Here is a 10,370-nt window from a genome sequence, read left to right as displayed (position 1 = left end):
GTGGGCGGTGGCGGCTGGGATGTGGTTGAGCGGCGGCGGCTGGGATGGGTGGGAGGTGGATCGAGAGGAAGGTGGGGGTGGGTCGTGGGGAATGGGTCTGGGAGTTTTTTTTAACTTTGTTCTTGCGGGGAGCTGCGTGTTCGGTTCGGTGCACGGGGAAGTGCGTTTCTGTTAGCAGAATAAGAAATTGGTGTGCAGAATAAGGTCTTAAGGGGTGTTATCATAATAGACCCACCCTATATATATATATATCCAACTGGATGTAAGTTAGCATGAACTATTATTGTTGACATCACCCAAAGGTGAATACATTGGGAGGCGAGATTGTAAGCCCCTGTCTTTCTTAGTGTCCGATTAAAACTCCATAACCATAAGTATTGCATGAGTGTTAGCAATTGTAGAAGACTATATGATAGTTGAGTATGTGGACTTGCTAAAAAGCTCTATTCTTGACTCTTTCTGATGTTATGATAAATTGCAATTGCTTTAATGACTGAGATTATAGTTTGTTAGTTTTCAATGAAGTTTATGATCCATACTTGACATTGTGAATAGATTGTTACTTGAGCATAAGAAATCATATGACAAAATCTATATATGTTGCTGTTATAAGAATGATCATGATGCCCTCATGTTCGTATTTTATTTTTTTATCGACACCTCTATCTTTAAACATGTGGACATATTTTTCGATATCGGCTTCCGCTTGAGGACAAGCGAGGTCTAAGCTTGGGGGAGTTGATACGTCCATTTTGCATCATGCTTTTATATCAATATTTATTGCATTATGGGTTGTTATTACACATTATGTCACAATACTTATGGCTATTCTCTCTTATTTTACAAACTTTACCATGAAGAGGGAGAATGCCGGCAGCTAGGATTCTGGCTGCAAAAGGCGCGAATATTCGAAACCTATTCTGCACAGCTCCAAAAGTCCTGAAAATCCACAAAAGTCACTTTCGGAATTAATAAGAATTATTGAGCAAAGAAAGAACCAGAGGGGGCCCACACCCTGGCCACGACGGTGGGGGGGCGCGCCCACCCCTATTGGGTGCGCCCACTGTCTCGTGGGCCCCCTGGTGGCCCTCTGGTGCCCATCTTCTGCTATATGAAGGCTTTTACCCTGGAAAAAAATCATAAGCAAGCTTACGGGATGAAACTCCGCCGCCACGAGGCGGAACCTTGGCGGAACCAATCTAGGGCTCCGACAGAGCTGTTCTGCCGGGGAAACTTCCCTTGGAGAGGGGGAAATCATCACCAACGATCCTCTCATTGGGAGGGGGTCAATCTCTATCAACATCTTCACCAGCACCATCTCCTCTCAAAACCCTAGTTCATCTCTTGTATCCAATCTTGTATCCAAACCACAAATTGGTACTTGTGGGTTGCTAGTAGTGTTGATTACTCCTTGTAGTTGATGCTAATTGGTTTACTTGGTGGAAGATCATATGTTCAGATCCTTAATGCATATTAATACTCCTCTGATTATGAACATGAATATGCTTTGTGAGTAGTTACGTTTGTTCCTGGGGATATGGGTGAAGTCTTGCTATTAGTAGTCATGTGAATTTGGTATTCATTTGATATTTTGATGAGATGTATGTTGTCTCTCCTCTAGTGGTATTATGTGAACGTCGACTACATGACACTTCACCATTATTTGGGCCTAGAGGAAGGCATTGGAAAGTAATAAGTAGATGATGGGTTGCTAGAGTGATAGAAGCTTAAACCCTAGTTTTGCGTTGCTTCGTAAGGGGCTGATTTGGATCCACTAGTTTCATGCTATGGTTAGGTTTACCTTAATACTTCTTTTGTAGTTGCGGATGCTTGCAATAGGGGTTAATCATAAGTGGGATGCTTGTCCAAGAAAGGGCAGTACCCAAGCACTGGTCCACCCACATATCAAATTATCAAAGTAACGAATGTGAATCATATGAGCGTGATGAAACTAGCTTGACGATAATTCCCATGTGTCCTCAGGGGCGCTTTTCTCATTATAAGAAATTTTCCAGGCTCGTCCTTTGCTACAAAAAGGATTGGGCCACCTTGCTGCACCTTATTTACTTTCATCGCTTGTTACCATTTACAAATTATCTTATCACAAAACTATCTGTTACCTACAATTTCAGTGCTTGTAGAGAATTCCTTACTGAAAACCGCTTGTCATTTCCTTCTGCTCCTCGTTGGGTTTGACACTCTTACTTATCGAAAGAACTATGATAGATCCCCTATACTTGTGGGCCATCAGTCATCTGGGTCCTGACGACAATGGTAAAGAGTTTGATCAAAAGGTATACCGCTCCATGATTGGTTCTTTACTTTACTTATGTGCATCTAGGCCAGATATAATGCTTAGCGTTTGCATGTGTGCCCAATTCCAAGCGGCGCCAAAGGAGTCACATCACCTAGCGGTGAAGAGAATAGTTTGATATTTTGCTTACACCCCAACGATAGGATTATGGTATCCAAAGGGCTCAACATTTGATCTGATTGGGTATTCTAATGCTGATTATGCTGGTGACAAGGTTGATCTCAAGTCCACCTCAGGAACATGTCACTTTCTCGGTCGATCACTTGTCTGTTGGTCTTCAAAGAAGCAGAACTGTGTGTCACTCTCCACTAATGAATCTGAATACATTGCTGCTAGGTCATGCTGTGCTCAGCTTCTATTGATGAAGCAAACTCTCAAGGACTATGGCATCAACACGAAAAATGTAGCACTCTTTTGCGGCAATGAAACCGCCATCATGCTTTCCAAGAATCCAGTTCAGCACTTGAAGACAAAGCACATTCAGATCCGTCATCACTTTCTCAGAGATCATGTCAACAAGGAAGATATTGATATCATTCACGTCAACACTGAAGAGAAATTAGCAGATATCTTCACTAAGCCCTTGGATGAGAAAAGGTTTTGCAAGTTGTGGTGTGAGTTAAATATCTTAGAATCCTCAAATGTCATGTGATTGGACACACATCGTAATGCTTATGCATGTTGACGACTTAGATGTGCAACACACAAAGCAACATATATCTTCAATCAATGAAGACTTACCCTCTGAGTGTGAATACATTAATGTGGAATTTAACTTCAGAGCGCCATGATAATTGTGCGCTGTGCCTGGGTCTAATACTTCCTATACGGTGGGTTACGCCACCACCAAATTCTTATTGAAGTGTTTCTCTTGGAGTTATGGTGCATAGTCTTCACAGTTGGTTTGTCTTCAACATTGGTTTGTCTTCATGGTTTATCTTCACAATGCCGAGTTGTTCCACAAGTATTTGTGTTCTTTCCTCTACAACATTCACTTATAGCTATATCTTCATTCTTGAATCTTTATTGATCTAAGTGAATGTGATCGGACGCTAACCTATTCTGTGCTTCTACCTCAATTCTATCTGTCCAAATGATATGCATTCTATTGAAACTTTTTGATTGTCTTCTCTGAGTCCTTGTCAGTAGAGGACAATCTGACAAACATTTAAATCTTTTTTAATGTTGTATCTTTTTTGCCTAAAAACTAGAGAAGCCGGAACGACCACCCGACAATCCATGCGTGTGTGGGAACATGGAACAACTTTCAATGAGTTGCAAGCGTGCCACGTGTCTCTCAGATGAGAACTGCCAGGGGCACCTGCGTAATTGTGCTGCACCGCCCTCCTCCTTATTATAAATACTCACCCGAGCGGTCATTATTTGTTGTTCCACCTCGCCACCTCGCACAAACCCTAGGTCCTCCGCTAGCTCGCGTTGACGTCAGAGACGAAGCGCTTAGCTGCCACGACTTCTTCGATGTCGTCCTCACGCCGGCCGCAAACCTCGTCCTTTCCGCCACTGCCGTAGGTGTCTTCCACTGCCGAGTTAGGGCGCGGGAGATTGAACTTCTCGGCTTCTCTTCCAACCTGTCTAGCAGTTCGTCCGCAGTAATTAAATCTTACTTTTTACTGTCTTTTAGATCTATCAAATCCGACCACTTCAACCAAAAGTGGTTTCTTCACTTCCAAATCTGGATTTGTTCTCTTCTGCATATCATACCACGCCAAGTATATTCACCTATGCTTCATAACTAGTTAGATTCCTCACTTGTACTTATTCATGGATTCGTTCAAATCTAGAACCAACTCTCTCCAAATAAGTGAATGTCTTCGCACTATGAGGTCAATGTCTTCTAAACTGATTTATCTTCAAAATCTTCTAAGAATGCATATGACCTCTTCCCCTTCCCTCGCATCTCTAATGCTGTCACAGGTACATGTCCGTGGGAGAATCCCTTGGTTCTCATAGTCTGCATTCATTTGCAGTATACTACAGAGTCACATTGAATCACCTAAAGCTAGTTCTTGTCTGACCAGTAGACGGAAGCCATTCATTGTGCTGAAGCCAACTAGTCTGAATATCATGGCTTCAGAAAAGTCTTCATGCAAGGGTGGCAGGCAACACTGACGCAACACATCACTTGATCTGCCTCCTGATCTATATGAGCAATACAAGTCAGATCCTGAAGAAAACTACAATCAGCGCAAGAACCGGATTCAGTGGATTCGAAGATATTAGGCTGAGCAATGGTTCAAGTACAGGTTTGTTACACCTGAATATGCTGAAAAGAATGCCATCAAGCACGCATGGGGTGACTGTCTCTATCGCATCTTGGTGCTGAAGAGCAAGGTTGAAGCCATTGCGCAAGAATTATATCGTTGCATGGTCAGAGGACCACAGCCTGAGAATGCCGACCCATCTTCTCTATTATGGTGTCGTGACGACAATCTTTTCAAGCGCAACTATCATTTTGCTAAAGATTCAGCTGCCAAGAACAAAAAGGATTGTGGCCTCAACTTCAACCCTGGCCCCTCTGCTCCTAGATCTGATGGGACTCCTGAAGCTAATGAGAACATAATTGGCCCCTTTGCCAATTTTGATGGGCTTCTGTCTCACATTGCTGCTCAGAGAGCAGCTGTGGAGGAATCTGATGGTGAAGCTGATACTGAAGATGCTCCCTCACCTCCTAAGGAAAATAAGAAGAAGATGGCAAAAGCTTCAAAACCATCTTCTTCACCAAAAGCTTCAACAAGGAAGACTCTGAAGACTGCACTGCCTGAATCCAGTGTGTAGTCTGAAGACTTATCTCGCGTGTCCAAGAGGACCAAGAAGCCATTGCCCAAGAAGGCCATTGGGCAACCTCTGACTCCGTTTGCTGTTCTACACAATGAAGATGATGCCATTGATCTGTCCAGTGATGAAGATCTCGGTGATGATGCTCTGGAAATGCTTATCAAGAGCAAGCAAGAGGCATAAATCTTTAACAATCTACCCCTCTTTGATGTTGATATTCTGAATAACTTCATCGATGAGTGGTTCAACAACCAGGACATCAGTATTATGATCTTCAACTCCCTGTGGACATCAGCGTCACCTTCCATGCAGCCATTGCTGGTGAATTGGACTTGGCTCAGAAGATTGTTGAGCTAAAAAAGAAAATTGATTATGAGAAGGCTCACTTCAAGAAGAACATGGCCAAGCTCAGCGTGGCATATGTCAAATCTTCAAGAAGATGTTGCATGACCTCAAGGAGGAGTTCCACAAGAAGCACACTGAAGCTAAAGGCTCACGTGAGCGCATGAATTATCTCGCTAAGAAATGCGTTCAAGCCCACAATGAAGCTGAGAAGCGAAAAGCTCTTGGGCGCCCTGGCATTGACCACAGGCTGGCTGCCAAGAAGAAGAAGCCTGCTGAGACCCAAACTGCACCAAGGCAGGAAGAACCTCACATTGTATTCCCTGCCAGTATGACAGGCTCGAAGCCTAAGGTCCCCTCAGCAGCTTCAGAGCTGAAGAAAACAAGGGCAGCTGAAGCTGAAGCCAAGAAGCGCAAGAACAAGGACATATGTGATGATGCTCCTTCCAAGAAGAAGCTGAAGACTAAGGGAACTTAGTCTTCAAAGAAAGAGCATGCTGCGGCCTCTCAGCCACTCATTGTTGAACCCATCTCAGTTGCTTCTCCTACTGCCTCAAATCAAGAACGACGTGTTGTGCTCCACCAGCTTGCATCCACAGAGGCTCATGAAGAAGAACAAGTTCCAGCTGTTGACCCCAATGCAGCTGAAGACATTGGTCATGAAGACAATGTTGTAGATGATGAAGTCCTTCCTCAACTCGAGCATCAGTTGGTATCATCGCCTGCTCCATTGAGCAACGAATACATCAGCATTGGTCGTCCATTGACGCCAATTTCTCAAGATGATTCATGGGCTGAGCGCCCGTAAGAAGAAACTCCAGTTCATGATGAAACACCCCGCACTCCACCAGCGCAAGCCACCAACCCAATGGTGAATGATGATGACTACATGGAGACCAATCCATCACCAAAGGCGTAGTCCGTGTTCGAACAGCTTCGCAAAGGTCTCAGGCCATCGGTCTCCATGTCAACCATCCTAGAAGAAGATTCTCAACAATCTAGTTCAGTGGCACGTCAAGTGTTCCTTGAAGAGAATCCTTCTGTGATGGTCCTAGAGTCTGAAGCCAAAGCTGCCGAAGACATTTCAGCTGCATCAGCCGATGAAGAAGAAAGAGAGAGAAGAGAAGAGAGAGTTGCCACACCCCCTGGCCTAGATCAAGTCATTCTCGAGGAGAATGTGATGGTGGAAGACCCTTCGGTCGTTGACCATATGGAGGTTGAGAACAATGAGGCTGCCACAAACACCATTGAAGCCAATGACCCTGTCTTAGCTGAAGATCATGTGGAGCCTGAAGCCAATGTTGTGCCCGAAGCCAATGTGAATCTTGTCGCTTCTGTCACGCCGGTCCCCACTGACGGCGCTATTCCACCCCAAGGCCTCACACTATGGAAACGGCTTACAACCATGATATGGAGTTGGTCACTGTTCGCTGGCCCATCCTGGTTCCTCCCACAGGTCCCGGACCGCAATATGACTATCATGTGCAGCAGCGACCATAAGTACAGAAGCCTAAGCCAAGACTGCCAAGACTTCCAGGTGCTGCTACAGCACCAGGATCTTTCAGTGTCAACAGCTTCAGAGCCCACAACACCTTCTTTGATAGTGACAAGAATCCATAATCAAAGCCAAGGATCTCTTCAGATCGCTTCTAGAGCCATCAACAACGCATTTATTACTCATGTGTCCTCTACAATCAAGAGAGAATCTTTCCTCACATGCGCCTTGATTGTGAAGCTATGGCTGGGCTCCCCTATCTTGAAGAAGCTCTGGATTGCTTTCAGGATGCTAGCCTTCTGGAATTTGTCACAGCCAAAGAGCACTGGAATGAAGAGCTTCTGCTGCAGTTCTATGCTACTCTTCACATTCGTGGCTACATCCGGGATCCGAAGACATGGATCCTCCAGTGGATGACAGGTGATGTGCACCATGAAGCTAAAGCTCAAGACATCATCGAGCTTACCTCCCTGCCCACTCCAGGTGAATTGTATGAGCCTGGTTGTCAGCATCACAGAGAAGGACTGCAGAGCATTTTTCAGAGCCCTGAACCCAATATGAGTCAGATGCTCAGCATGATGAAGCCATTGCCTCAAGATGCAGAATATCCCAAGGAATTCTTTGTCCAGGACCTCGAGTACTTGCCCCGTACAGTCTATCATATACTAAGGCATACTTTATGGACAATCAAGGGACATTCTTCCAAAGCCAAACTTGAAGGCACTATGAAGACTTTGGTATTCTATATTGTCAATGGCATCAGATTCAATTCCAAGGATTTATTCATCAGACAACTTGCTGCATCTGGGGTTGATCTGTTTGGCCTGAAGTTTTATGCTCCATGGGTGATGCTCCTAATCAAGCTTCATTCTAATGTCAACTACCAGCCTTCAGCATGCAACCATATTGTCTTTTTGCCTGAGGTTGATCTATCAGTTGAAGCCATCTACCCCGAGCCTGCCAAGGAGCCGATATATCTTCACAATGCTGATCATCAAAGCTTCACGCAGCCCATAGAAGGAGTTCATGTTCCAAATGCTCCTGTTCCTACTTATCCTCTTGCTGGCAATGTGCGTCTGCCTCATCGAGCAAATACCAAAGCCACTACCAGTATAATTGCTCAAAGGCCTCGGAAGCATTCTCGTGTACTCAATGACCGAGAGCTGTTTGTGGCCTTACATCAGAAGCAGGACAAGAACCACGACTGGCTGAAGCGTCAGATGCATAGTCTCTTGGTGGATGTCAATCGCATTCGCAATCTGGCCACCAAGAACTCATTGGTTGCCCATGGAAATGCGCGGCGGTCCTGGAAGAGCCTCACTCTGCTGTGTTCTGAAGATGATCTTCGGACAGATGGCTTCATCGAAAGCTTCAAGTTTGAATCCAGGCCTCCACCAAATGCAAGCTGGCGCCGTACTCCCTCACGTGAAGATTCTGAGTATTCATCTTCGGCTGCGACTGTTGTTGCGAATGTCGTCGATGAAGAAGACGACGCCACTTCACCGACATGGCTACACTACATCTCTGCTCTGCACCAGGCCCTTTTGCACCACCAAACTCCAATGTCGACCCCGCTACACCAACTTCTCCTTCTGGGAACGAGTAGATGCTCTATGTCTTCAAACCTTTTTGGTCATTACTGACAAAAGGGGGAGAAGCATATGAGTTGATAGTCTTCAAGCGGGTCCTTATGGGTGGCTGCATTCTTTTGCCAAGTTTTTACAACTCTCGTCTTTTGATACATTTGGTTCTTTGAGTTGCAACACTTAAACTCGATGGCCGTCTGCTAATTTTTCTGCTACTCTGTGTTGCGATGATAAATACTGCATGAAGTTATTCTGTAGACGTCCATTTTCCATTATGCATATCATTATCTTCATTATCCTTCTATATGCATAATGTATTGTCTTCACACTTTGAAGATGGCATCCACAAAGGAAAACCTCCCATGTGCGTTTGCATTCAAAAGAATATCATTTATATGCACATCTTTAGGGGGAGCCTCGTCATATGTATGAAGACAATACTCACAACACTAAAATTTCACATACTTTTATCCTCGTTGAAAACTTCAACCAGTTTGTCATCAATCACCAAAAAGGGGTAGATTGTAAGTGCATCTAGTGCCACCCCTAGTTGGTTTTGGAGTATTCATGACAAACTTGGTTGAGGGACTAATGTGTTTATGAGAATTGTAGGATAACACAGGTAGTAGTCCCATGTTGATTATGTTTACCTACCAGAGATGATCCCTAAAAATATGTGAAGACATTGAAGAAAATGGTTGTCTGTGAAGATTTTCACATTGAAGACTATGACAAGAGAAGACATCACATGAAGACTATGGAGTGCGAAGACATAGTTGTTTTGTAGTTTCGTTTTCTTCTTTGTTGAGTCATAGGAGCCACTGTACTGTTAAGTGGGGTCCAAGTGAACAAAGTCAGAGTGACTGATGTGATGCTCAACCAAATCCTATGCCTTCGAGCGAACACAATGAGATCAAATCTTATCCAGAGCCGGATGAGTCAGCTTTGCTTGTATCCCAAGCTAAGCTGTCGCGTGTGTTTGGAATCTGACCATTGGACACGTGTCAAATCCTTAGTGACCCAGGGTCATTTTGGACAAATCAGGTTGGGTTGCCTCCTGGCTATAAATAGCCCACCCCCTACACTATAAATTGGTGGATTCTCAGAGTTAGTGCACGGCTTTTGTCGTTTGAGAGCAACCCACCTACGAAGCCTTTGAGAGAGAAATCCTTGCAAGGACAAAGCCCAAAACACTAGAGCCAAAGAGTGTTAGGCATCACTGAAGTCTTTCTATCCGCGTGATCTGAAGACTTATTATACTTGAGGATTGTGAATCCTCCAGCCGGTTAGGCATCGCGTTCTGAGCATCCAAGAGTCATTGTGGATTGCCGGTGAACAAAGTCTGTGAAGGTTTGGAAGTCTCCCTTGAAGACTTACCTGAGTGATTGGGCGAGGACTAAGTGTTCTTAGCTCAAGGGGAATAAGGTGAAGACACGGTCTTCTGAGTTGAATCTCAGCCTCCCTAACCAGACGTACAGTTGTCACAGCAACTAGAACTAGTCCAACAAATCCCTTGTCCTCTTTGAGCAACCGGTTCTATCCTTCCTCTCTCACCTTACTTATGCTTTGTCTTTGTGAAGTCTTTGCCCATTTGCCTGATCTGATTGACTTCACTTTGTGAAGACTGTTTACTGTTTGGCTTCATACTATCTTCCATCCTGATCCATACTACCTAGCTGCTGATAGTCTTCGTGCTTTCACTACATTGCTTACTTGACTATGGCTTGTCTAGTCTAGTCTACCTTCCGCTGCATATCAATAGGTTCATTTCTATTGTTTATCTTCAAAGCACCCATGTTTTGAAGACTTTCCTAAAAATCGCCAATTCACCCCCCCC

This window comes from Triticum aestivum, chromosome 7B (assembly GCF_018294505.1).
Source record: "Triticum aestivum cultivar Chinese Spring chromosome 7B, IWGSC CS RefSeq v2.1, whole genome shotgun sequence".
Lineage (NCBI taxonomy): Eukaryota > Viridiplantae > Streptophyta > Magnoliopsida > Poales > Poaceae > Triticum > Triticum aestivum.
The sequence above is the reverse complement of the archived record's forward strand: the minus strand, read 5'-3'. Positions refer to the sequence as shown.